The sequence below is a fragment of the Ambystoma mexicanum genome, chromosome 1p (assembly GCF_040938575.1).
Source record: "Ambystoma mexicanum isolate Mex_15411 chromosome 1p, UKY_AmexF1_1, whole genome shotgun sequence".
NCBI lineage: Eukaryota > Metazoa > Chordata > Amphibia > Caudata > Ambystomatidae > Ambystoma > Ambystoma mexicanum.
The window spans coordinates 231,921,889-231,945,911 of record NC_090921.1 but is presented as its reverse complement, the minus strand read 5'-3'; the positions used below and the strand labels follow the sequence as shown (position 1 = coordinate 231,945,911).

At 50.9% G+C, this 24,023-nt stretch overlaps 33 non-coding genes across 33 annotated transcripts; all 33 read left to right on the top strand.

Annotated features, from left to right (window-relative positions):
* Nucleotides 1-268: 268 nt before the first annotated feature.
* TRNAG-CCC (transfer RNA glycine (anticodon CCC)) lies at nucleotides 269-339 on the top strand. The gene has a single exon. It is a non-coding gene; the product is annotated as a tRNA-Gly (tRNA).
* A 555-nt stretch (nucleotides 340-894) lies between these two features.
* TRNAG-GCC (transfer RNA glycine (anticodon GCC)) lies at nucleotides 895-965 on the top strand. The gene has a single exon. It is a non-coding gene; the product is annotated as a tRNA-Gly (tRNA).
* A 350-nt stretch (nucleotides 966-1,315) lies between these two features.
* Nucleotides 1,316-1,386, top strand: TRNAG-CCC (transfer RNA glycine (anticodon CCC)). The gene has a single exon. It is a non-coding gene; the product is annotated as a tRNA-Gly (tRNA).
* A 565-nt stretch (nucleotides 1,387-1,951) lies between these two features.
* TRNAG-GCC (transfer RNA glycine (anticodon GCC)) lies at nucleotides 1,952-2,022 on the top strand. The gene has a single exon. It is a non-coding gene; the product is annotated as a tRNA-Gly (tRNA).
* Nucleotides 2,023-2,363: 341 nt separating this feature from the next.
* Nucleotides 2,364-2,434, top strand: TRNAG-CCC (transfer RNA glycine (anticodon CCC)). The gene has a single exon. It is a non-coding gene; the product is annotated as a tRNA-Gly (tRNA).
* Nucleotides 2,435-2,989: 555 nt separating this feature from the next.
* TRNAG-GCC (transfer RNA glycine (anticodon GCC)) lies at nucleotides 2,990-3,060 on the top strand. Its single transcript has one exon. It is a non-coding gene; the product is annotated as a tRNA-Gly (tRNA).
* Nucleotides 3,061-3,409: 349 nt separating this feature from the next.
* Nucleotides 3,410-3,480, top strand: TRNAG-CCC (transfer RNA glycine (anticodon CCC)). Its single transcript has one exon. It is a non-coding gene; the product is annotated as a tRNA-Gly (tRNA).
* Nucleotides 3,481-4,456: 976 nt separating this feature from the next.
* Nucleotides 4,457-4,527, top strand: TRNAG-CCC (transfer RNA glycine (anticodon CCC)). Its single transcript has one exon. It is a non-coding gene; the product is annotated as a tRNA-Gly (tRNA).
* Nucleotides 4,528-5,082: 555 nt separating this feature from the next.
* On the top strand, nucleotides 5,083-5,153 carry TRNAG-GCC (transfer RNA glycine (anticodon GCC)). Its single transcript has one exon. It is a non-coding gene; the product is annotated as a tRNA-Gly (tRNA).
* Nucleotides 5,154-5,503: 350 nt separating this feature from the next.
* Nucleotides 5,504-5,574, top strand: TRNAG-CCC (transfer RNA glycine (anticodon CCC)). Its single transcript has one exon. It is a non-coding gene; the product is annotated as a tRNA-Gly (tRNA).
* Nucleotides 5,575-6,551: 977 nt separating this feature from the next.
* Nucleotides 6,552-6,622, top strand: TRNAG-CCC (transfer RNA glycine (anticodon CCC)). The gene has a single exon. It is a non-coding gene; the product is annotated as a tRNA-Gly (tRNA).
* Nucleotides 6,623-7,773: 1,151 nt separating this feature from the next.
* TRNAG-GCC (transfer RNA glycine (anticodon GCC)) lies at nucleotides 7,774-7,844 on the top strand. Its single transcript has one exon. It is a non-coding gene; the product is annotated as a tRNA-Gly (tRNA).
* A 986-nt stretch (nucleotides 7,845-8,830) lies between these two features.
* TRNAG-GCC (transfer RNA glycine (anticodon GCC)) lies at nucleotides 8,831-8,901 on the top strand. Its single transcript has one exon. It is a non-coding gene; the product is annotated as a tRNA-Gly (tRNA).
* Nucleotides 8,902-9,242: 341 nt separating this feature from the next.
* Nucleotides 9,243-9,313, top strand: TRNAG-CCC (transfer RNA glycine (anticodon CCC)). Its single transcript has one exon. It is a non-coding gene; the product is annotated as a tRNA-Gly (tRNA).
* A 976-nt stretch (nucleotides 9,314-10,289) lies between these two features.
* Nucleotides 10,290-10,360, top strand: TRNAG-CCC (transfer RNA glycine (anticodon CCC)). Its single transcript has one exon. It is a non-coding gene; the product is annotated as a tRNA-Gly (tRNA).
* A 555-nt stretch (nucleotides 10,361-10,915) lies between these two features.
* On the top strand, nucleotides 10,916-10,986 carry TRNAG-GCC (transfer RNA glycine (anticodon GCC)). Its single transcript has one exon. It is a non-coding gene; the product is annotated as a tRNA-Gly (tRNA).
* A 350-nt stretch (nucleotides 10,987-11,336) lies between these two features.
* On the top strand, nucleotides 11,337-11,407 carry TRNAG-CCC (transfer RNA glycine (anticodon CCC)). Its single transcript has one exon. It is a non-coding gene; the product is annotated as a tRNA-Gly (tRNA).
* Nucleotides 11,408-11,972: 565 nt separating this feature from the next.
* TRNAG-GCC (transfer RNA glycine (anticodon GCC)) lies at nucleotides 11,973-12,043 on the top strand. The gene has a single exon. It is a non-coding gene; the product is annotated as a tRNA-Gly (tRNA).
* Nucleotides 12,044-12,384: 341 nt separating this feature from the next.
* Nucleotides 12,385-12,455, top strand: TRNAG-CCC (transfer RNA glycine (anticodon CCC)). Its single transcript has one exon. It is a non-coding gene; the product is annotated as a tRNA-Gly (tRNA).
* A 1,151-nt stretch (nucleotides 12,456-13,606) lies between these two features.
* TRNAG-GCC (transfer RNA glycine (anticodon GCC)) lies at nucleotides 13,607-13,677 on the top strand. The gene has a single exon. It is a non-coding gene; the product is annotated as a tRNA-Gly (tRNA).
* A 976-nt stretch (nucleotides 13,678-14,653) lies between these two features.
* TRNAG-GCC (transfer RNA glycine (anticodon GCC)) lies at nucleotides 14,654-14,724 on the top strand. The gene has a single exon. It is a non-coding gene; the product is annotated as a tRNA-Gly (tRNA).
* A 350-nt stretch (nucleotides 14,725-15,074) lies between these two features.
* Nucleotides 15,075-15,145, top strand: TRNAG-CCC (transfer RNA glycine (anticodon CCC)). Its single transcript has one exon. It is a non-coding gene; the product is annotated as a tRNA-Gly (tRNA).
* Nucleotides 15,146-15,710: 565 nt separating this feature from the next.
* On the top strand, nucleotides 15,711-15,781 carry TRNAG-GCC (transfer RNA glycine (anticodon GCC)). The gene has a single exon. It is a non-coding gene; the product is annotated as a tRNA-Gly (tRNA).
* A 349-nt stretch (nucleotides 15,782-16,130) lies between these two features.
* TRNAG-CCC (transfer RNA glycine (anticodon CCC)) lies at nucleotides 16,131-16,201 on the top strand. The gene has a single exon. It is a non-coding gene; the product is annotated as a tRNA-Gly (tRNA).
* A 1,612-nt stretch (nucleotides 16,202-17,813) lies between these two features.
* TRNAG-GCC (transfer RNA glycine (anticodon GCC)) lies at nucleotides 17,814-17,884 on the top strand. Its single transcript has one exon. It is a non-coding gene; the product is annotated as a tRNA-Gly (tRNA).
* A 341-nt stretch (nucleotides 17,885-18,225) lies between these two features.
* On the top strand, nucleotides 18,226-18,296 carry TRNAG-CCC (transfer RNA glycine (anticodon CCC)). The gene has a single exon. It is a non-coding gene; the product is annotated as a tRNA-Gly (tRNA).
* A 976-nt stretch (nucleotides 18,297-19,272) lies between these two features.
* On the top strand, nucleotides 19,273-19,343 carry TRNAG-CCC (transfer RNA glycine (anticodon CCC)). Its single transcript has one exon. It is a non-coding gene; the product is annotated as a tRNA-Gly (tRNA).
* A 555-nt stretch (nucleotides 19,344-19,898) lies between these two features.
* Nucleotides 19,899-19,969, top strand: TRNAG-GCC (transfer RNA glycine (anticodon GCC)). The gene has a single exon. It is a non-coding gene; the product is annotated as a tRNA-Gly (tRNA).
* A 350-nt stretch (nucleotides 19,970-20,319) lies between these two features.
* On the top strand, nucleotides 20,320-20,390 carry TRNAG-CCC (transfer RNA glycine (anticodon CCC)). The gene has a single exon. It is a non-coding gene; the product is annotated as a tRNA-Gly (tRNA).
* A 565-nt stretch (nucleotides 20,391-20,955) lies between these two features.
* TRNAG-GCC (transfer RNA glycine (anticodon GCC)) lies at nucleotides 20,956-21,026 on the top strand. The gene has a single exon. It is a non-coding gene; the product is annotated as a tRNA-Gly (tRNA).
* A 341-nt stretch (nucleotides 21,027-21,367) lies between these two features.
* TRNAG-CCC (transfer RNA glycine (anticodon CCC)) lies at nucleotides 21,368-21,438 on the top strand. The gene has a single exon. It is a non-coding gene; the product is annotated as a tRNA-Gly (tRNA).
* A 1,151-nt stretch (nucleotides 21,439-22,589) lies between these two features.
* Nucleotides 22,590-22,660, top strand: TRNAG-GCC (transfer RNA glycine (anticodon GCC)). Its single transcript has one exon. It is a non-coding gene; the product is annotated as a tRNA-Gly (tRNA).
* A 976-nt stretch (nucleotides 22,661-23,636) lies between these two features.
* TRNAG-GCC (transfer RNA glycine (anticodon GCC)) lies at nucleotides 23,637-23,707 on the top strand. Its single transcript has one exon. It is a non-coding gene; the product is annotated as a tRNA-Gly (tRNA).
* The last annotated feature ends 316 nt before the right edge of the window (nucleotides 23,708-24,023 follow it).

Below are 24,023 nucleotides of genomic sequence, written 5' to 3'. Positions count from 1 at the left end.
GCCTTGCTTGCCTTATTTCTGCTACTAGCGATCACTCTGCTGATCCCTTTTAGTAGAAGGGGCCGCTGCGCCTTGACTGGAAGCAGGGCAATCTCAGATTATGCAAACAGCTCATAGAGGCCCAGCCCGAGTAGGTGCCAGTCTCACACGTCTGCAAAGGCCTTCAATGAGGCTTTCAGCAGAAGTCAAGAGTTTACGAGTGACCATTCGCATGGAACTGGCAGGTGTGTTAAATCAAGCGCTCTACCGCAGTAATGCTGCTTGTCAGGCATTGGTAGTTCAGTGGTAGAATTCTCGCTTCCCAAGCGGGAGGCCCGGGTTCGATTCCCGGCCAATGCATGGCACTTTTGTAGACGTGTCTCTTGATATTTTAAAAGGCATGGGAAAAGAAAAATGGAAACGGTAGATAAGATGATTGCATTGCTTGTCTGTTTTCTGCGCAAAGAAAGCACTCTGCTGCCCTCTTTTAGCAGAAGATGGAACTGCAGTTTCAACTTAAGGCGGGAAACCTTCTATTATGCAAATAATTCCCAGAAGACCCCAGAAGCCCAGATTGAAAGGGTGTCAGCCTCGTGTGGCTGCAAAGATATCCCCTGAGTCCTGCAGTAGAAGTCTGGCTTTCCTGAGGCACGGTGCTCAGGGAACTGCACTCAGAGTAGCGACCCATACAAAGGCCACCCTCATCTACCAGTGTGCTTGCCTCTGTCCACTTTTCCTGTCTATAGAACCTGGCCGTTCGTGGCCAAGTGAGTGAGAAGGACTGCCAGGGCAGCGCAGCTCCCATTCACCCACCGGAGCTGGCGCCATCCTCATGTCACTGCAGTGCTCTGTTAAATCAGCTGCTCTGGGCTGCAATGGTCCAGAGCACTGTAGCGCCAGTGTGCAGCATGTAAGGCATTGGTGGTTCAGTGGTAGAATTCTCGCCTGCCACGCGGGAGGCCCGGGTTCGATTCCCGGCCAATGCATGAGCGTTTTGCACATGTACCTTTCGTTGACTTTGAAGCATCGTGAAAAGGAAGAGATCAAACAAAAAAACAAGCCTTGATTGCCTTGCTTGCCTTATTTCTGCTACTAGCGATCACTCTGCTGATCCCTTTTAGTAGAAGGGGCCCTTGCGCCTTGACTGGAAGCAGGGCAATCTCAGATTATGCAAACAGCTCATAGAGGCCCAGCCCGAGTAGGTGCCAGTCTCACACGTCTGCAAAGGCCTTCAATGAGGCTTTCAGCAGAAGTCAAGAGTTTACGAGTGACCATTCGCATGGAACTGGCAGGTGTGTTAAATCAAGCGCTCTACCGCAGTAATGCTGCTTGTCAAGCATTGGTAGTTCAGTGGTAGAATTCTCGCTTCCCAAGCGGGAGGCCCGGGTTCGATTCCCGGCCAATGCATGGCACTTTTGTAGACGTGTCTCTTGATATTTTAAAAGGCATGGGAAAAGAAAAATGGAAACGGTAGATAAGATGATTGCATTGCTTGTCTGTTTTCTGCGCAAAGAAAGCACTCTGCTGCCCTCTTTTAGCAGAAGATGGAACTGCAGTTTCAACTTAAGGCGGGAAACCTTCTATTATGCAAATAATTCCCAGAAGACCCCAGAAGCCCAGATTGAAAGGGTGTCAGCCTCGTGTGGCTGCAAAGATATCCCCTGAGTCCTGCAGTAGAAGTCTGGCTTTCCTTAGGCACGGTGCTCAGGGAACTGCACTCAGAGTAGCGACCCATACAAAGGCCACCCTCATCTACCAGTGTGCTTGCCTCTGTCCACTTTTCCTGTCTATAGAACCTGGCCGTTCGTGGCCGTTTGTGGCCAAGTGAGTGAGAAGGACTGCCAGGGCAGCGCAGCTCCCATTCACCCACCGGAGCTGGCGCCATCCTCATGTCACTGCAGTGCTCTGTTAAATCAGCTGCTCTGGGCTGCAATGCTCCAGAGCACTGTAGCGCCAGTGTGCAGCATGTAAGGCATTGGTGGTTCAGTGGTAGAATTCTCGCCTGCCACGCGGGAGGCCCGGGTTCGATTCCCGGCCAATGCATGAGCGTTTTGCACATGTACCTTTCGTTGACTTTGAAGCATCGTGAAAAGGAAGAGACCGAACAAAAAAACAAGCCTTGCTTGCCTTATTTCTGCTACTAGCGATCACTCTGCTGATCCCTTTTAGTAGAAGGGGCCGCTGCGCCTTGACTGGAAGCAGGGCAATCTCAGATTATGCAAACAGCTCATAGAGGCCCAGCCCGAGTAGGTGCCAGTCTCACACGTCTGCAAAGGCCTTCAATGAGGCTTTCAGCAGAAGTCAAGAGTTTACGAGTGACCATTCGCATGGAACTGGCAGGTGTGTTAAATCAAGCGCTCTACCGCAGTAATGCTGCTTGTCAGGCATTGGTAGTTCAGTGGTAGAATTCTCGCTTCCCAAGCGGGAGGCCCGGGTTCGATTCCCGGCCAATGCATGGCACTTTTGTAGACGTGTCTCTTGATATTTTAAAAGGCATGGGAAAAGAAAAATGGAAACGGTAGATAAGATGATTGCATTGCTTGTCTGTTTTCTGCGCAAAGAAAGCACTCTGCTGCCCTCTTTTAGCAGAAGATGGAACTGCAGTTTCAACTTAAGGCGGGAAACCTTCTATTATGCAAATAATTCCCAGAAGACCCCAGAAGCCCAGATTGAAAGGGTGTCAGCCTCGTGTGGCTGCAAAGATATCCCCTGAGTCCTGCAGTAGAAGTCTGGCTTTCCTGAGGCACGGTGCTCAGGGAACTGCACTCAGAGTAGCGACCCATACAAAGGCCACCCTCATCTACCAGTGTGCTTGCCTCTGTCCACTTTTCCTGTCTATAGAACCTGGCCGTTCGTGGCCAAGTGAGTGAGAAGGACTGCCAGGGCAGCGCAGCTCCCATTCACCCACCGGAGCTGGCGCCATCCTCATGTCACTGCAGTGCTCTGTTAAATCAGCTGCTCTGGGCTGCAATGCTCCAGAGCACTGTAGCGCCAGTGTGCAGCATGTAAGGCATTGGTGGTTCAGTGGTAGAATTCTCGCCTGCCACGCGGGAGGCCCGGGTTCGATTCCCGGCCAATGCATGAGCGTTTTGCACATGTACCTTTCGTTGACTTTGAAGCATCGTGAAAAGGAAGAGACGGAACAAAAAAACAAGCCTTGATTGCCTTGCTTGCCTTATTTCTGCTACTAGCGATCACTCTGCTGATCCCTTTAAGTAGAAGGGGCCGCTGCGCCTTGACTGGAAGCAGGGCAATCTCAGATTATGAAACAGCTCATAGAGGCCCAGCCCGAGTAGGTGCCAGTCTCACACGTCTGCAAAGGCCTTCAATGAGGCTTTCAGCAGAAGTCAAGAGTTTACGAGTGACCATTCGCATGGAACTGGCAGGTGTGTTAAATCAAGCGCTCTACCGCAGTAATGCTGCTTGTCAGGCATTGGTAGTTCAGTGGTAGAATTCTCGCTTCCCAAGCGGGAGGCCCGGGTTCGATTCCCGGCCAATGCATGGCACTTTTGTAGACGTGTCTCTTGATATTTTAAAAGGCATGGGAAAAGAAAAATGGAAACGGTAGATAAGATGATTGCATTGCTTGTCTGTTTTCTGCGCAAAGAAAGCACTCTGCTGCCCTCTTTTAGCAGAAGATGGAACTGCAGTTTCAACTTAAGGCGGGAAACCTTCTATTATGCAAATAATTCCCAGAAGACCCCAGAAGCCCAGATTGAAAGGGTGTCAGCCTCGTGTGGCTGCAAAGATATCCCCTGAGTCCTGCAGTAGAAGTCTGGCTTTCCTGAGGCACGGTGCTCAGGGAACTGCATCCAGAGTAGCGACCCATACAAAGGCCACCCTCATCTACCAGTGTGCTTGCCTCTGTCCACTTTTCCTGTCTATAGAACCTGGCCGTTCGTGGCCAAGTGAGTGAGAAGGACTGCCAGGGCAGCGCAGCTCCCATTCACCCACCGGAGCTGGCGCCATCCTCATGTCACTGCAGTGCTCTGTTAAATCAGCTGCTCTGGGCTGCAATGCTCCAGAGCACTGTAGCGCCAGTGTGCAGCATGTAAGGCATTGGTGGTTCAGTGGTAGAATTCTCGCCTGCCACGTGGGAGGCCCGGGTTCGATTCCCGGCCAATGCATGAGCGTTTTGCACATGTACCTTTCGTTGACTTTGAAGCATCGTGAAAAGGAAGAGACCGAACAAAAAAACAAGCCTTGATTGCCTTGCTTGCCTTATTTCTGCTACTAGCGATCACTCTGCTGATCCCTTTTAGTAGAAGGGGCCGCTGCGCCTTGACTGGAAGCAGGGCAATCTCAGATTATGCAAACAGCTCATAGAGGCCCAGCCCGAGTAGGTGCCAGTCTCACACGTCTGCAAAGGCCTTCAATGAGGCTTTCAGCAGAAGTCAAGAGTTTACGAGTGACCATTCGCATGGAACTGGCAGGTGTGTTAAATCAAGCGCTCTACCGCAGTAATGCTGCTTGTCAGGCATTGGTAGTTCAGTGGTAGAATTCTCGCTTCCCAAGCGGGAGGCCCGGGTTCGATTCCCGGCCAATGCATGGCACTTTTGTAGACGTGTCTCTTGATATTTTAAAAGGCATGGGAAAAGAAAAATGGAAACGGTAGATAAGATGATTGCATTGCTTGTCTGTTTTCTGCGCAAAGAAAGCACTCTGCTGCCCTCTTTTAGCAGAAGATGGAACTGCAGTTTCAACTTAAGGCGGGAAACCTTCTATTATGCAAATAATTCCCAGAAGACCCCAGAAGCCCAGATTGAAAGGGTGTCAGCCTCGTGTGGCTGCAAAGATATCCCCTGAGTCCTGCAGTAGAAGTCTGGCTTTCCTGAGGCACGGTGCTCAGGGAACTGCACTCAGAGTAGCGACCCATACAAAGGCCACCCTCATCTACCAGTGTGCTTGCCTCTGTCCACTTTTCCTGTCTATAGAACCTGGCCGTTCGTGGCCAAGTGAGTGAGAAGGACTGCCAGGGCAGCGCAGCTCCCATTCACCCACCGGAGCTGGCGCCATCCTCATGTCACTGCAGTGCTCTGTTAAATCAGCTGCTCTGGGCTGCAATGGTCCAGAGCACTGTAGCGCCAGTGTGCAGCATGTAAGGCATTGGTGGTTCAGTGGTAGAATTCTCGCCTGCCACGCGGGAGGCCCGGGTTCGATTCCCGGCCAATGCATGAGCGTTTTGCACATGTACCTTTCGTTGACTTTGAAGCATCGTGAAAAGGAAGAGATCAAACAAAAAAACAAGCCTTGATTGCCTTGCTTGCCTTATTTCTGCTACTAGCGATCACTCTGCTGATCCCTTTTAGTAGAAGGGGCCCTTGCGCCTTGACTGGAAGCAGGGCAATCTCAGATTATGCAAACAGCTCATAGAGGCCCAGCCCGAGTAGGTGCCAGTCTCACACGTCTGCAAAGGCCTTCAATGAGGCTTTCAGCAGAAGTCAAGAGTTTACGAGTGACCATTCGCATGGAACTGGCAGGTGTGTTAAATCAAGCGCTCTACCGCAGTAATGCTGCTTGTCAAGCATTGGTAGTTCAGTGGTAGAATTCTCGCTTCCCAAGCGGGAGGCCCGGGTTCGATTCCCGGCCAATGCATGGCACTTTTGTAGACGTGTCTCTTGATATTTTAAAAGGCATGGGAAAAGAAAAATGGAAACGGTAGATAAGATGATTGCATTGCTTGTCTGTTTTCTGCGCAAAGAAAGCACTCTGCTGCCCTCTTTTAGCAGAAGATGGAACTGCAGTTTCAACTTAAGGCGGGAAACCTTCTATTATGCAAATAATTCCCAGAAGACCCCAGAAGCCCAGATTGAAAGGGTGTCAGCCTCGTGTGGCTGCAAAGATATCCCCTGAGTCCTGCAGTAGAAGTCTGGCTTTCCTTAGGCACGGTGCTCAGGGAACTGCACTCAGAGTAGCGACCCATACAAAGGCCACCCTCATCTACCAGTGTGCTTGCCTCTGTCCACTTTTCCTGTCTATAGAACCTGGCCGTTCGTGGCCGTTCGTGGCCAAGTGAGTGAGAAGGACTGCCAGGGCAGCGCAGCTCCCATTCACCCACCGGAGCTGGCGCCATCCTCATGTCACTGCAGTGCTCTGTTAAATCAGCTGCTCTGGGCTGCAATGCTCCAGAGCACTGTAGCGCCAGTGTGCAGCATGTAAGGCATTGGTGGTTCAGTGGTAGAATTCTCGCCTGCCACGCGGGAGACCCGGGTTCGATTCCCGGCCAATGCATGAGCGTTTTGCACATGTACCTTTCGTTGACTTTGAAGCATCGTGAAAAGGAAGAGACCGAACAAAAAAACAAGCCTTGCTTGCCTTATTTCTGCTACTAGCGATCACTCTGCTGATCCCTTTTAGTAGAAGGGGCCGCTGCTCCTTGACTGGAAGCAGGGCAATCTCAGATTATGCAAACAGCTCATAGAGGCCCAGCCCGAGTAGGTGCCAGTCTCACACGTCTGCAAAGGCCTTCAATGAGGCTTTCAGCAGAAGTCAAGAGTTTACGAGTGACCATTCGCATGGAACTGGCAGGTGTGTTAAATCAAGCGCTCTACCGCAGTAATGCTGCTTGTCAGGCATTGGTAGTTCAGTGGTAGAATTCTCGCTTCCCAAGCGGGAGGCCCGGGTTCGATTCCCGGCCAATGCATGGCACTTTTGTAGACGTGTCTCTTGATATTTTAAAAGGCATGGGAAAAGAAAAATGGAAACGGTAGATAAGATGATTGCATTGCTTGTCTGTTTTCTGCGCAAAGAAAGCACTCTGCTGCCCTCTTTTAGCAGAAGATGGAACTGCAGTTTCAACTTAAGGCGGGAAACCTTCTATTATGCAAATAATTCCCAGAAGACCCCAGAAGCCCAGATTGAAAGGGTGTCAGCCTCGTGTGGCTGCAAAGATATCCCCTGAGTCCTGCGGTAGAAGTCTGGCTTTCCTGAGGCACGGTGCTCAGGGAACTGCACTCAGAGTAGCGACCCATACAAAGGCCACCCTCATCTACCAGTGTGCTTGCCTCTGTCCACTTTTCCTGTCTATAGAACCTGGCCGTTCGTGGCCGTTCTGCAAAGGCCTTCAATGAGGCTTTCAGCAGAAGTCAAGAGTTTACGAGTGACCATTCGCATGGAACTGGCAGGTGTGTTAAATCAAGCGCTCTACCGCAGTAATGCTGCTTGTCAGGCATTGGTAGTTCAGTGGTAGAATTCTCGCTTCCCAAGCGGGAGGCCCGGGTTCCATTCCTGGCCAATGCATGGCACTTTTGTAGACGTGTCTCTTGATATTTTAAAAGGCATGGGAAAAGAAAAATGGAAACGGTAGATAAGATGATTGCATTGCTTGTCTGTTTTCTGCGCAAAGAAAGCACTCTGCTGCCCTCTTTTAGCAGAAGATGGAACTGCAGTTTCAACTTAAGGCGGGAAACCTTCTATTATGCAAATAATTCCCAGAAGACCCCAGAAGCCCAGATTGAAAGGGTGTCAGCCTCGTGTGGCTGCAAAGATATCCCCTGAGTCCTGCGGTAGAAGTCTGGCTTTCCTGAGGCACGGTGCTCAGGGAACTGCATCCAGAGTAGCGACCCATACAAAGGCCACCCTCATCTACCAGTGTGCTTGCCTCTGTCCACTTTTCCTGTCTATAGAACCTGGCCGTTCGTGGCCAAGTGAGTGAGAAGGACTGCCAGGGCAGCGCAGCTCCCATTCACCCACCGGAGCTGGCGCCATCCTCATGTCACTGCAGTGCTCTGTTAAATCAGCTGCTCTGGGCTGCAATGGTCCAGAGCACTGTAGCGCCAGTGTGCAGCATGTAAGGCATTGGTGGTTCAGTGGTAGAATTCTCGCCTGCCACGCGGGAGGCCCGGGTTCGATTCCCGGCCAATGCATGAGCATTTTGCACATGTACCTTTCGTTGACTTTGAAGCATCGTGAAAAGGAAGAGATCAAACAAAAACACAAGCCTTGATCGCCTTGCTTGCCTTATTTCTGCTACTAGCGATCACTCTGCTGATCCCTTTTAGTAGAAGGGGCCGCTGCGCCTTGACTGGAAGCAGGGCAATCTCAGATTATGCAAACAGCTCATAGAGGCCCAGCTCGAGTAGGTGCCAGTCTCACACGTCTGCAAAGGCCTTCAATGAGGCTTTCAGCAGAAGTCAAGAGTTTACGAGTGACCATTCGCATGGAACTGGCAGGTGTGTTAAATCAAGCGCTCTACCGCAGTAATGCTGCTTGTCAAGCATTGGTAGTTCAGTGGTAGAATTCTCGCTTCCCAAGCGGGAGGCCCGGGTTCGATTCCCAGCCAATGCATGGCACTTTTGTAGACGTGTCTCTTGATATTTTAAAAGGCATGGGAAAAGAAAAATGGAAACGGTAGATAAGATGATTGCATTGCTTGTCTGTTTTCTGCGCAAAGAAAGCACTCTGCTGCCCTCTTTTAGCAGAAGATGGAACTGCAGTTTCAACTTAAGGCGGGAAACCTTCTATTATGCAAATAATTCCCAGAAGACCCCAGAAGCCCAGATTGAAAGGGTGTCAGCCTCGTGTGGCTGCAAAGATATCCACTGAGTCCTGCAGTAGAAGTCTGGCTTTCCTGAGGCACGGTGCTCAGGGAACTGCACTCAGAGTAGCGACCCATACAAAGGCCACCCTCATCTACCAGTGTGCTTGCCTCTGTCCACTTTTCCTGTCTATAGAACCTGGCCGTTCGTGGCCGTTCGTGGCCAAGTGAGTGAGAAGGACTGCCAGGGCAGCGCAGCTCCCATTCACCCACCGGAGCTGGCGCCATCCTCATGTCACTGCAGTGCTCTGTTAAATCAGCTGCTCTGGGCTGCAATGGTCCAGAGCACTGTAGCGCCAGTGTGCAGCATGTAAGGCATTGGTGGTTCAGTGGTAGAATTCTCGCCTGCCACGCGGGAGGCCCGGGTTCGATTCCCGGCCAATGCATGAGCGTTTTGCACATGTACCTTTCGTTGACTTTGAAGCATCGTGAAAAGGAAGAGACCGAACAAAAAAACAAGCCTTGCTTGCCTTATTTCTGCTACTAGCGATCACTCTGCTGATCCCTTTTAGTAGAAGGGGCCGCTGCGCCTTGACTGGAAGCAGGGCAATCTCAGATTATGCAAACAGCTCATAGAGGCCCAGCCCGAGTAGGTGCCAGTCTCACACGTCTGCAAAGGCCTTCAATGAGGCTTTCAGCAGAAGTCAAGAGTTTACGAGTGACCATTCGCATGGAACTGGCAGGTGTGTTAAATCAAGCGCTCTACCGCAGTAATGCTGCTTGTCAGGCATTGGTAGTTCAGTGGTAGAATTCTCGCTTCCCAAGCGGGAGGCCCGGGTTCGATTCCCGGCCAATGCATGGCACTTTTGTAGACGTGTCTCTTGATATTTTAAAAGGCATGGGAAAAGAAAAATGGAAACGGTAGATAAGATGATTGCATTGCTTGTCTGTTTTCTGCGCAAAGAAAGCACTCTGCTGCCCTCTTTTAGCAGAAGATGGAACTGCAGTTTCAACTTAAGGCGGGAAACCTTCTATTATGCAAATAATTCCCAGAAGACCCCAGAAGCCCAGATTGAAAGGGTGTCAGCCTCGTGTGGCTGCAAAGATATCCCCTGAGTCCTGCAGTAGAAGTCTGGCTTTCCTGAGGCACGGTGCTCAGGGAACTGCACTCAGAGTAGCGACCCATACAAAGGCCACCCTCATCTACCAGTGTGCTTGCCTCTGTCCACTTTTCCTGTCTATAGAACCTGGCCGTTCGTGGCCAAGTGAGTGAGAAGGACTGCCAGGGCAGCGCAGCTCCCATTCACCCACCGGAGCTGGCGCCATCCTCATGTCACTGCAGTGCTCTGTTAAATCAGCTGCTCTGGGCTGCAATGGTCCAGAGCACTGTAGCGCCAGTGTGCAGCATGTAAGGCATTGGTGGTTCAGTGGTAGAATTCTCACCTGCCACGCGGGAGGCCCGGGTTCGATTCCCGGCCAATGCATGAGCGTTTTGCACATGTACCTTTCGTTGACTTTGAAGCATCGTGAAAAGGAAGAGATCAAACAAAAAAACAAGCCTTGATTGCCTTGCTTGCCTTATTTCTGCTACTAGCGATCACTCTGCTGATCCCTTTTAGTAGAAGGGGCCGCTGCGCCTTGACTGGAAGCAGGGCAATCTCAGATTATGCAAACAGCTCATAGAGGCCCAGCCCGAGTAGGTGCCAGTCTCACACGTCTGCAAAGGCCTTCAATGAGGCTTTCAGCAGAAGTCAAGAGTTTACGAGTGACCATTCGCATGGAACTGGCAGGTGTGTTAAATCAAGCGCTCTACCGCAGTAATGCTGCTTGTCAAGCATTGGTAGTTCAGTGGTAGAATTCTCGCTTCCCAAGCGGGAGGCCCGGGTTCGATTCCCGGCCAATGCATGGCACTTTTGTAGACGTGTCTCTTGATATTTTAAAAGGCATGGGAAAAGAAAAATGGAAACGGTAGATAAGATGATTGCATTGCTTGTCTGTTTTCTGCGCAAAGAAAGCACTCTGCTGCCCTCTTTTAGCAGAAGATGGAACTGCAGTTTCAACTTAAGGCGGGAAACCTTCTATTATGCAAATAATTCCCAGAAGACCCCAGAAGCAGAGATTGAAAGGGTGTCAGCCTCGTGTGGCTGCAAAGATATCCCCTGAGTCCTGCAGTAGAAGTCTGGCTTTCCTGAGGCACGGTGCTCAGGGAACTGCACTCAGAGTAGCGACCCATACAAAGGCCACCCTCATCTACCAGTGTGCTTGCCTCTGTCCACTTTTCCTGTCTATAGAACCTGGCCGTTCGTGGCCAAGTGAGTGAGAAGGACTGCCAGGGCAGCGCAGCTCCCATTCACCCACCGGAGCTGGCGCCATCCTCATGTCACTGCAGTGCTCTGTTAAATCAGCTGCTCTGGGCTGCAATGGTCCAGAGCACTGTAGCGCCAGTGTGCAGCATGTAAGGCATTGGTGGTTCAGTGGTAGAATTCTCGCCTGCCACGCGGGAGGCCCGGGTTCGATTCCCGGCCAATGCATGAGCGTTTTGCACATGTACCTTTCGTTGACTTTGAAGCATCGTGAAAAGGAAGAGATCAAACAAAAAAACAAGCCTTGATTGCCTTGCTTGCCTTATTTCTGCTACTAGCGATCACTCTGCTGATCCCTTTTAGTAGAAGGGGCCGCTGCGCCTTGACTGGAAGCAGGGCAATCTCAGATTATGCAAACAGCTCATAGAGGCCCAGCTCGAGTAGGTGCCAGTCTCACACGTCTGCAAAGGCCTTCAATGAGGCTTTCAGCAGAAGTCAAGAGTTTACGAGTGACCATTCGCATGGAACTGGCAGGTGTGTTAAATCAAGCGCTCTACCGCAGTAATGCTGCTTGTCAAGCATTGGTAGTTCAGTGGTAGAATTCTCGCTTCCCAAGCGGGAGGCCCGGGTTCGATTCCCGGCCAATGCATGGCACTTTTGTAGACGTGTCTCTTGATATTTTAAAAGGCATGGGAAAAGAAAAATGGAAACGGTAGATAAGATGATTGCATTGCTTGTCTGTTTTCTGCGCAAAGAAAGCACTCTGCTGCCCTCTTTTAGCAGAAGATGGAACTGCAGTTTCAACTTAAGGCGGGAAACCTTCTATTATGCAAATAATTCCCAGAAGACCCCAGAAGCCCAGATTGAAAGGGTGTCAGCCTCGTGTGGCTGCAAAGATATCCACTGAGTCCTGCAGTAGAAGTCTGGCTTTCCTGAGGCACGGTGCTCAGGGAACTGCACTCAGAGTAGCGACCCATACAAAGGCCACCCTCATCTACCAGTGTGCTTGCCTCTGTCCACTTTTCCTGTCTATAGAAACTGGCCGTTCGTGGCCGTTCGTGGCCAAGTGAGTGAGAAGGACTGCCAGGGCAGCGCAGCTCCCATTCACCCACCGGAGCTGGCGCCATCCTCATGTCACTGCAGTGCTCTGTTAAATCAGCTGCTCTGGGCTGCAATGGTCCAGAGCACTGTAGCGCCAGTGTGCAGCATGTAAGGCATTGGTGGTTCAGTGGTAGAATTCTCGCCTGCCACGCGGGAGGCCCGGGTTCGATTCCCGGCCAATGCATGAGCGTTTTGCACATGTACCTTTCGTTGACTTTGAAGCATCGTGAAAAGGAAGAGACCGAACAAAAAAACAAGCCTTGCTTGCCTTATTTCTGCTACTAGCGATCACTCTGCTGATCCCTTTTAGTAGAAGGGGCCGCTGCGCCTTGACTGGAAGCAGGGCAATCTCAGATTATGCAAACAGCTCATAGAGGCCCAGCCCGAGTAGGTGCCAGTCTCACACGTCTGCAAAGGCCTTCAATGAGGCTTTCAGCAGAAGTCAAGAGTTTACGAGTGACCATTCGCATGGAACTGGCAGGTGTGTTAAATCAAGCGCTCTACCGCAGTAATGCTGCTTGTCAGGCATTGGTAGTTCAGTGGTAGAATTCTCGCTTCCCAAGCGGGAGGCCCGGGTTCGATTCCCGGCCAATGCATGGCACTTTTGTAGACGTGTCTCTTGATATTTTAAAAGGCATGGGAAAAGAAAAATGGAAACGGTAGATAAGATGATTGCATTGCTTGTCTGTTTTCTGCGCAAAGAAAGCACTCTGCTGCCCTCTTTTAGCAGAAGATGGAACTGCAGTTTCAACTTAAGGCGGGAAACCTTCTATTATGCAAATAATTCCCAGAAGACCCCAGAAGCCCAGATTGAAAGGGTGTCAGCCTCGTGTGGCTGCAAAGATATCCCCTGAGTCCTGCGGTAGAAGTCTGGCTTTCCTGAGGCACGGTGCTCAGGGAACTGCACTCAGAGTAGCGACCCATACAAAGGCCACCCTCATCTACCAGTGTGCTTGCCTCTGTCCACTTTTCCTGTCTATAGAACCTGGCCGTTCGTGGCCGTTCTGCAAAGGCCTTCAATGAGGCTTTCAGCAGAAGTCAAGAGTTTACGAGTGACCATTCGCATGGAACTGGCAGGTGTGTTAAATCAAGCGCTCTACCGCAGTAATGCTGCTTGTCAGGCATTGGTAGTTCAGTGGTAGAATTCTCGCTTCCCAAGCGGGAGGCCCGGGTTCCATTCCTGGCCAATGCATGGCACTTTTGTAGACGTGTCTCTTGATATTTTAAAAGGCATGGGAAAAGAAAAATGGAAACGGTAGATAAGATGATTGCATTGCTTGTCTGTTTTCTGCGCAAAGAAAGCACTCTGCTGCCCTCTTTTAGCAGAAGATGGAACTGCAGTTTCAACTTAAGGCGGGAAACCTTCTATTATGCAAATAATTCCCAGAAGACCCCAGAAGCCCAGATTGAAAGGGTGTCAGCCTCGTGTGGCTGCAAAGATATCCCCTGAGTCCTGCGGTAGAAGTCTGGCTTTCCTGAGGCACGGTGCTCAGGGAACTGCATCCAGAGTAGCGACCCATACAAAGGCCACCCTCATCTACCAGTGTGCTTGCCTCTGTCCACTTTTCCTGTCTATAGAACCTGGCCGTTCGTGGCCAAGTGAGTGAGAAGGACTGCCAGGGCAGCGCAGCTCCCATTCACCCACCGGAGCTGGCGCCATCCTCATGTCACTGCAGTGCTCTGTTAAATCAGCTGCTCTGGGCTGCAATGGTCCAGAGCACTGTAGCGCCAGTGTGCAGCATGTAAGGCATTGGTGGTTCAGTGGTAGAATTCTCGCCTGCCACGCGGGAGGCCCGGGTTCGATTCCCGGCCAATGCATGAGCATTTTGCACATGTACCTTTCGTTGACTTTGAAGCATCGTGAAAAGGAAGAGATCAAACAAAAAAACAAGCCTTGATCGCCTTGCTTGCCTTATTTCTGCTACTAGCGATCACTCTGCTGATCCCTTTTAGTAGAAGGGGCCGCTGCGCCTTGACTGGAAGCAGGGCAATCTCAGATTATGCAAACAGCTCATAGAGGCCCAGCTCGAGTAGGTGCCAGTCTCACACGTCTGCAAAGGCCTTCAATGAGGCTTTCAGCAGAAGTCAAGAGTTTACGAGTGACCATTCGCATGGAACTGGCAGGTGTGTTAAATCAAGCGCTCTACCGCAGTAATGCTGCTTGTCAAGCATTGGTAGTTCAGTGGTAGAATTCTCGCTTCCCAAGCGGGAGGCCCGGGTTCGATTCCCAGCCAATGCATGGCACTTTTGTAGACGTGTCTCTTGATATTTTAAAAGGCATGGGAAAAGAAAAATGGAAACGGTAGATAAGATGATTGCATTGCTTGTCTGTTTTCTGCGCAAAGAAAGCACTCTGCTGCCCTCTTTTAGCAGAAGATGGAACTGCAGTTTCAACTTAAGGCGGGAAACCTTCTATTATGCAAATAATTCCCAGAAGACCCCAGAAGCCCAGATTGAAAGGGTGTCAGCCTCGTGTGGCTGCAAAGATATCCCCTGAGTCCTGCAGTAGAAGTCTGGCTTTCCTGAGGCACGGTGCTCAGGGAACTGCACTCAGAGTAGCGACCCATACAAAGGCCACCCTCATCTACCAGTGTGCTTGCCTCTGTCCACTTTTCCTGTCTATAGAACCTGGCCGTTCGTGGCCAAGTGAGTGAGAAGGACTGCCAGGGCAGCGCAGCTCCCATTCACCCACCGGAGCTGGCGCCATCCTCATGTCACTGCAGTGCTCTGTTAAATCAGCTGCTCTGGGCTGCAATGGTCCAGAGCACTGTAGCGCCAGTGTGCAGCATGTAAGGCATTGGTGGTTCAGTGGTAGAATTCTCGCCTGCCACGCGGGAGGCCCGGGTTCGATTCCCGGCCAATGCATGAGCGTTTTGCACATGTACCTTTCGTTGACTTTGAAGCATCGTGAAAAGGAAGAGATCAAACAAAAAAACAAGCCTTGATTGCCTTGCTTGCCTTATTTCTGCTACTAGCGATCACTCTGCTGATCCCTTTTAGTAGAAGGGGCCGCTGCGCCTTGACTGGAAGCAGGGAAATCTCAGATTATGCAAACAGCTCATAGAGGCCCAGCTCGAGTAGGTGCCAGTCTCACACGTCTGCAAAGGCCTTCAATGAGGCTTTCAGCAGAAGTCAAGAGTTTACGAGTGACCATTCGCATGGAACTGGCAGGTGTGTTAAATCAAGCGCTCTACCGCAGTAATGCTGCTTGTCAAGCATTGGTAGTTCAGTGGTAGAATTCTCGCTTCCCAAGCGGGAGGCCCGGGTTCGATTCCCGGCCAATGCATGGCACTTTTGTAGACGTGTCTCTTGATATTTTAAAAGGCATGGGAAAAGAAAAATGGAAACGGTAGATAAGATGATTGCATTGCTTGTCTGTTTTCTGCGCAAAGAAAGCACTCTGCTGCCCTCTTTTAGCAGAAGATGGAACTGCAGTTTCAACTTAAAGCGGGAAACCTTCTATTATGCAAATAATTCCCAGAAGACCCCAGAAGCCCAGATTGAAAGGGTGTCAGCCTCGTGTGGCTGCAAAGATATCCACTGAGTCCTGCAGTAGAAGTCTGGCTTTCCTGAGGCACGGTGCTCAGGGAACTGCACTCAGAGTAGCGACCCATACAAAGGCCACCCTCATCTACCAGTGTGCTTGCCTCTGTCCACTTTTCCTGTCTATAGAAACTGGCCGTTCGTGGCCGTTCGTGGCCAAGTGAGTGAGAAGGACTGCCAGGGCAGCGCAGCTCCCATTCACCCACCGGAGCTGGCGCCATCCTCATGTCACTGCAGTGCTCTGTTAAATCAGCTGCTCTGGGCTGCAATGCTCCAGAGCACTGTAGCGCCAGTGTGCAGCATGTAAGGCATTGGTGGTTCAGTGGTAGAATTCTCGCCTGCCACGCGGGAGGCCCGGGTTCGATTCCCGGCCAATGCATGAGCGTTTTGCACATGTACCTTTCGTTGACTTTGAAGCATCGTGAAAAGGAAGAGACGGAACAAAAAAACAAGCCTTGATTGCCTTGCTTGCCTTATTTCTGCTACTAGCGATCACTCTGCTGATCCCTTTTAGTAGAAGGGGCCGCTGCGCCTTGACTGGAAGCAGGGCAATCTCAGATTATGAAACAGCTCATAGAGGCCCAGCCCGAGTAGGTGCCAGTCTCACACGTCTGCAAAGGCCTTCAATGAGGCTTTCAGCAGAAGTCAAGAGTTTACGAGTGACCATTCGCATGGAACTGGCAGGTGTGTTAAATCAAGCGCTCTACCGCAGTAATGCTGCTTGTCAGGCATTGGTAGTTCAGTGGTAGAATTCTCGCTTCCCAAGCGGGAGGCCCGGGTTCGATTCCCGGCCAATGCATGGCACTTTTGTAGACGTGTCTCTTGATATTTTAAAAGGCATGGGAAAAGAAAAATGGAAACGGTAGATAAGATGATTGCATTGCTTGTCTGTTTTCTGCGCAAAGAAAGCACTCTGCTGCCCTCTTTTAGCAGAAGATGGAACTGCAGTTTCAACTTAAGGCGGGAAACCTTCTATTATGCAAATAATTCCCAGAAGACCCCAGAAGCCCAGATTGAAAGGGTGTCAGCCTCGTGTGGCTGCAAAGATATCCCCTGAGTCCTGCAGTAGAAGTCTGGCTTTCCTGAGGCACGGTGCTCAGGGAACTGCATCCAGAGTAGCGACCCATACAAAGGCCACCCTCATCTACCAGTGTGCTTGCCTCTGTCCACTTTTCCTGTCTATAGAACCTGGCCGTTCGTGGCCAAGTGAGTGAGAAGGACTGCCAGGGCAGCGCAGCTCCCATTCACCCACCGGAGCTGGCGCCATCCTCATGTCACTGCAGTGCTCTGTTAAATCAGCTGCTCTGGGCTGCAATGCTCCAGAGCACTGTAGCGCCAGTGTGCAGCATGTAAGGCATTGGTGGTTCAGTGGTAGAATTCTCGCCTGCCACTTGGGAGGCCCGGGTTCGATTCCCGGCCAATGCATGAGCGTTTTGCACATGTACCTTTCGTTGACTTTGAAGCATCGTGAAAAGGAAGAGATCAAACAAAAACACAAGCCTTGATCGCCTTGCTTGCCTTATTTCTGCTACTAGCGATCACTCTGCTGATCCCTTTTAGTAGAAGGGGCCGCTGCGCCTTGACTGGAAGCAGGGCAATCTCAGATTATGCAAACAGCTCATAGAGGCCCAGCTCGAGTAGGTGCCAGTCTCACACGTCTGCAAAGGCCTTCAATGAGGCTTTCAGCAGAAGTCAAGAGTTTACGAGTGACCATTCGCATGGAACTGGCAGGTGTGTTAAATCAAGCGCTCTACCGCAGTAATGCTGCTTGTCAAGCATTGGTAGTTCAGTGGTAGAATTCTCGCTTCCCAAGCGGGAGGCCCGGGTTCGATTCCCAGCCAATGCATGGCACTTTTGTAGACGTGTCTCTTGATATTTTAAAAGGCATGGGAAAAGAAAAATGGAAACGGTAGATAAGATGATTGCATTGCTTGTCTGTTTTCTGCGCAAAGAAAGCACTCTGCTGCCCTCTTTTAGCAGAAGATGGAACTGCAGTTTCAACTTAAGGCGGGAAACCTTCTATTATGCAAATAATTCCCAGAAGACCCCAGAAGCCCAGATTGAAAGGGTGTCAGCCTCGTGTGGCTGCAAAGATATCCACTGAGTCCTGCAGTAGAAGTCTGGCTTTCCTGAGGCACGGTGCTCAGGGAACTGCACTCAGAGTAGCGACCCATACAAAGGCCACCCTCATCTACCAGTGTGCTTGCCTCTGTCCACTTTTCCTGTCTATAGAACCTGGCCGTTCGTGGCCGTTCGTGGCCAAGTGAGTGAGAAGGACTGCCAGGGCAGCGCAGCTCCCATTCACCCACCGGAGCTGGCGCCATCCTCATGTCACTGCAGTGCTCTGTTAAATCAGCTGCTCTGGGCTGCAATGGTCCAGAGCACTGTAGCGCCAGTGTGCAGCATGTAAGGCATTGGTGGTTCAGTGGTAGAATTCTCGCCTGCCACGCGGGAGGCCCGGGTTCGATTCCCGGCCAATGCATGAGCGTTTTGCACATGTACCTTTCGTTGACTTTGAAGCATCGTGAAAAGGAAGAGACCGAACAAAAAAACAAGCCTTGCTTGCCTTATTTCTGCTACTAGCGATCACTCTGCTGATCCCTTTTAGTAGAAGGGGCCGCTGCGCCTTGACTGGAAGCAGGGCAATCTCAGATTATGCAAACAGCTCATAGAGGCCCAGCCCGAGTAGGTGCCAGTCTCACACGTCTGCAAAGGCCTTCAATGAGGCTTTCAGCAGAAGTCAAGAGTTTACGAGTGACCATTCGCATGGAACTGGCAGGTGTGTTAAATCAAGCGCTCTACCGCAGTAATGCTGCTTGTCAGGCATTGGTAGTTCAGTGGTAGAATTCTCGCTTCCCAAGCGGGAGGCCCGGGTTCGATTCCCGGCCAATGCATGGCACTTTTGTAGACGTGTCTCTTGATATTTTAAAAGGCATGGGAAAAGAAAAATGGAAACGGTAGATAAGATGATTGCATTGCTTGTCTGTTTTCTGCGCAAAGAAAGCACTCTGCTGCCCTCTTTTAGCAGAAGATGGAACTGCAGTTTCAACTTAAGGCGGGAAACCTTCTATTATGCAAATAATTCCCAGAAGACCCCAGAAGCCCAGATTGAAAGGGTGTCAGCCTCGTGTGGCTGCAAAGATATCCCCTGAGTCCTGCAGTAGAAGTCTGGCTTTCCTGAGGCACGGTGCTCAGGGAACTGCACTCAGAGTAGCGACCCATACAAAGGCCACCCTCATCTACCAGTGTGCTTGCCTCTGTCCACTTTTCCTGTCTATAGAACCTGGCCGTTCGTGGCCAAGTGAGTGAGAAGGACTGCCAGGGCAGCGCAGCTCCCATTCACCCACCGGAGCTGGCGCCATCCTCATGTCACTGCAGTGCTCTGTTAAATCAGCTGCTCTGGGCTGCAATGGTCCAGAGCACTGTAGCGCCAGTGTGCAGCATGTAAGGCATTGGTGGTTCAGTGGTAGAATTCTCACCTGCCACGCGGGAGGCCCGGGTTCGATTCCCGGCCAATGCATGAGCGTTTTGCACATGTACCTTTCGTTGACTTTGAAGCATCGTGAAAAGGAAGAGATCAAACAAAAAAACAAGCCTTGATTGCCTTGCTTGCCTTATTTCTGCTACTAGCGATCACTCTGCTGATCCCTTTTAGTAGAAGGGGCCGCTGCGCCTTGACTGGAAGCAGGGCAATCTCAGATTATGCAAACAGCTCATAGAGGCCCAGCCCGAGTAGGTGCCAGTCTCACACGTCTGCAAAGGCCTTCAATGAGGCTTTCAGCAGAAGTCAAGAGTTTACGAGTGACCATTCGCATGGAACTGGCAGGTGTGTTAAATCAAGCGCTCTACCGCAGTAATGCTGCTTGTCAAGCATTGGTAGTTCAGTGGTAGAATTCTCGCTTCCCAAGCGGGAGGCCCGGGTTCGATTCCCGGCCAATGCATGGCACTTTTGTAGACGTGTCTCTTGATATTTTAAAAGGCATGGGAAAAGAAAAATGGAAACGGTAGATAAGATGATTGCATTGCTTGTCTGTTTTCTGCGCAAAGAAAGCACTCTGCTGCCCTCTTTTAGCAGAAGATGGAACTGCAGTTTCAACTTAAGGCGGGAAACCTTCTATTATGCAAATAATTCCCAGAAGACCCCAGAAGCAGAGATTGAAAGGGTGTCAGCCTCGTGTGGCTGCAAAGATATCCCCTGAGTCCTGCAGTAGAAGTCTGGCTTTCCTGAGGCACGGTGCTCAGGGAACTGCACTCAGAGTAGCGACCCATACAAAGGCCACCCTCATCTACCAGTGTGCTTGCCTCTGTCCACTTTTCCTGTCTATAGAACCTGGCCGTTCGTGGCCAAGTGAGTGAGAAGGACTGCCAGGGCAGCGCAGCTCCCATTCACCCACCGGAGCTGGCGCCATCCTCATGTCACTGCAGTGCTCTGTTAAATCAGCTGCTCTGGGCTGCAATGGTCCAGAGCACTGTAGCGCCAGTGTGCAGCATGTAAGGCATTGGTGGTTCAGTGGTAGAATTCTCGCCTGCCACGCGGGAGGCCCGGGTTCGATTCCCGGCCAATGCATGAGCGTTTTGCACATGTACCTTTCGTTGACTTTGAAGCATCGTGAAAAGGAAGAGATCAAACAAAAAAACAAGCCTTGATTGCCTTGCTTGCCTTATTTCTGCTACTAGCGATCACTCTGCTGATCCCTTTTAGTAGAAGGGGCCGCTGCGCCTTGACTGGAAGCAGGGCAATCTCAGATTATGCAAACAGCTCATAGAGGCCCAGCTCGAGTAGGTGCCAGTCTCACACGTCTGCAAAGGCCTTCAATGAGGCTTTCAGCAGAAGTCAAGAGTTTACGAGTGACCATTCGCATGGAACTGGCAGGTGTGTTAAATCAAGCGCTCTACCGCAGTAATGCTGCTTGTCAAGCATTGGTAGTTCAGTGGTAGAATTCTCGCTTCCCAAGCGGGAGGCCCGGGTTCGATTCCCGGCCAATGCATGGCACTTTTGTAGACGTGTCTCTTGATATTTTAAAAGGCATGGGAAAAGAAAAATGGAAACGGTAGATAAGATGATTGCATTGCTTGTCTGTTTTCTGCGCAAAGAAAGCACTCTGCTGCCCTCTTTTAGCAGAAGATGGAACTGCAGTTTCAACTTAAGGCGGGAAACCTTCTATTATGCAAATAATTCCCAGAAGACCCCAGAAGCCCAGATTGAAAGGGTGTCAGCCTCGTGTGGCTGCAAAGATATCCACTGAGTCCTGCAGTAGAAGTCTGGCTTTCCTGAGGCACGGTGCTCAGGGAACTGCACTCAGAGTAGCGACCCATACAAAGGCCACCCTCATCTACCAGTGTGCTTGCCTCTGTCCACTTTTCCTGTCTATAGAAACTGGCCGTTCGTGGCCGTTCGTGGCCAAGTGAGTGAGAAGGACTGCCAGGGCAGCGCAGCTCCCATTCACCCACCGGAGCTGGCGCCATCCTCATGTCACTGCAGTGCTCTGTTAAATCAGCTGCTCTGGGCTGCAATGGTCCAGAGCACTGTAGCGCCAGTGTGCAGCATGTAAGGCATTGGTGGTTCAGTGGTAGAATTCTCGCCTGCCACGCGGGAGGCCCGGGTTCGATTCCCGGCCAATGCATGAGCGTTTTGCACATGTACCTTTCGTTGACTTTGAAGCATCGTGAAAAGGAAGAGACCGAACAAAAAAACAAGCCTTGCTTGCCTTATTTCTGCTACTAGCGATCACTCTGCTGATCCCTTTTAGTAGAAGGGGCCGCTGCGCCTTGACTGGAAGCAGGGCAATCTCAGATTATGCAAACAGCTCATAGAGGCCCAGCCCGAGTAGGTGCCAGTCTCACACGTCTGCAAAGGCCTTCAATGAGGCTTTCAGCAGAAGTCAAGAGTTTACGAGTGACCATTCGCATGGAACTGGCAGGTGTGTTAAATCAAGCGCTCTACCGCAGTAATGCTGCTTGTCAGGCATTGGTAGTTCAGTGGTAGAATTCTCGCTTCCCAAGCGGGAGGCCCGGGTTCGATTCCCGGCCAATGCATGGCACTTTTGTAGACGTGTCTCTTGATATTTTAAAAGGCATGGGAAAAGAAAAATGGAAACGGTAGATAAGATGATTGCATTGCTTGTCTGTTTTCTGCGCAAAGAAAGCACTCTGCTGCCCTCTTTTAGCAGAAGATGGAACTGCAGTTTCAACTTAAGGCGGGAAACCTTCTATTATGCAAATAATTCCCAGAAGACCCCAGAAGCCCAGATTGAAAGGGTGTCAGCCTCGTGTGGCTGCAAAGATATCCCCTGAGTCCTGCGGTAGAAGTCTGGCTTTCCTGAGGCACGGTGCTCAGGGAACTGCACTCAGAGTAGCGACCCATACAAAGGCCACCCTCATCTACCAGTGTGCTTGCCTCTGTCCACTTTTCCTGTCTATAGAACCTGGCCGTTCGTGGCCGTTCTGCAAAGGCCTTCAATGAGGCTTTCAGCAGAAGTCAAGAGTTTACGAGTGACCATTCGCATGGAACTGGCAGGTGTGTTAAATCAAGCGCTCTACCGCAGTAATGCTGCTTGTCAGGCATTGGTAGTTCAGTGGTAGAATTCTCGCTTCCCAAGCGGGAGGCCCGGGTTCCATTCCTGGCCAATGCATGGCACTTTTGTAGACGTGTCTCTTGATATTTTAAAAGGCATGGGAAAAGAAAAATGGAAACGGTAGATAAGATGATTGCATTGCTTGTCTGTTTTCTGCGCAAAGAAAGCACTCTGCTGCCCTCTTTTAGCAGAAGATGGAACTGCAGTTTCAACTTAAGGCGGGAAACCTTCTATTATGCAAATAATTCCCAGAAGACCCCAGAAGCCCAGATTGAAAGGGTGTCAGCCTCGTGTGGCTGCAAAGATATCCCCTGAGTCCTGCGGTAGAAGTCTGGCTTTCCTGAGGCACGGTGCTCAGGGAACTGCATCCAGAGTAGCGACCCATACAAAGGCCACCCTCATCTACCAGTGTGCTTGCCTCTGTCCACTTTTCCTGTCTATAGAACCTGGCCGTTCGTGGCCAAGTGAGTGAGAAGGACTGCCAGGGCAGCGCAGCTCCCATTCACCCACCGGAGCTGGCGCCATCCTCATGTCACTGCAGTGCTCTGTTAAATCAGCTGCTCTGGGCTGCAATGGTCCAGAGCACTGTAGCGCCAGTGTGCAGCATGTAAGGCATTGGTGGTTCAGTGGTAGAATTCTCGCCTGCCACGCGGGAGGCCCGGGTTCGATTCCCGGCCAATGCATGAGCATTTTGCACATGTACCTTTCGTTGACTTTGAAGCATCGTGAAAAGGAAGAGATCAAACAAAAAAACAAGCCTTGATCGCCTTGCTTGCCTTATTTCTGCTACTAGCGATCACTCTGCTGATCCCTTTTAGTAGAAGGGGCCGCTGCGCCTTGACTGGAAGCAGGGCAATCTCAGATTATGCAAACAGCTCATAGAGGCCCAGCTCGAGTAGGTGCCAGTCTCACACGTCTGCAAAGGCCTTCAATGAGGCTTTCAGCAGAAGTCAAGAGTTTACGAGTGACCATTCGCATGGAACTGGCAGGTGTGTTAAATCAAGCGCTCTACCGCAGTAATGCTGCTTGTCAAGCATTGGTAGTTCAGTGGTAGAATTCTCGCTTCCCAAGCGGGAGGCCCGGGTTCGATTCCCAGCCAATGCATGGCACTTTTGTAGACGTGTCTCTTGATATTTTAAAAGGCATGGGAAAAGAAAAATGGAAACGGTAGATAAGATGATTGCATTGCTTGTCTGTTTTCTGCGCAAAGAAAGCACTCTGCTGCCCTCTTTTAGCAGAAGATGGAACTGCAGTTTCAACTTAAGGCGGGAAACCTTCTATTATGCAAATAATTCCCAGAAGACCCCAGAAGCCCAGATTGAAAGGGTGTCAGCCTCGTGTGGCTGCAAAGATATCCCCTGAGTCCTGCAGTAGAAGTCTGGCTTTCCTGAGGCACGGTGCTCAGGGAACTGCACTCAGAGTAGCGACCCATACAAAGGCCACCCTCATCTACCAGTGTGCTTGCCTCTGTCCACTTTTCCTGTCTATGGAACCTGGCCGTTCGTGGCCAAGTGAGTGAGAAGGACTGCCAGGGCAGCGCAGCTCCCATTCACCCACCGGAGCTGGCGCCATCCTCATGTCACTGCAGTGCTCTGTTAAATCAGCTGCTCTGGGCTGCAATGGTCCAGAGCACTGTAGCGCCAGTGTGCAGCATGTAAGGCATTGGTGGTTCAGTGGTAGAATTCTCGCCTGCCACGCGGGAGGCCCGGGTTCGATTCCCGGCCAATGCATGAGCGTTTTGCACATGTACCTTTCGTTGACTTTGAAGCATCGTGAAAAGGAAGAGATCAAACAAAAAAACAAGCCTTGATTGCCTTGCTTGCCTTATTTCTGCTACTAGCGATCACTCTGCTGATCCCTTTTAGTAGAAGGGGCCGCTGCGCCTTGACTGGAAGCAGGGAAATCTCAGATTATGCAAACAGCTCATAGAGGCCCAGCTCGAGTAGGTGCCAGTCTCACACGTCTGCAAAGGCCTTCAATGAGGCTTTCAGCAGAAGTCAAGAGTTTACGAGTGACCATTCGCATGGAACTGGCAGGTGTGTTAAA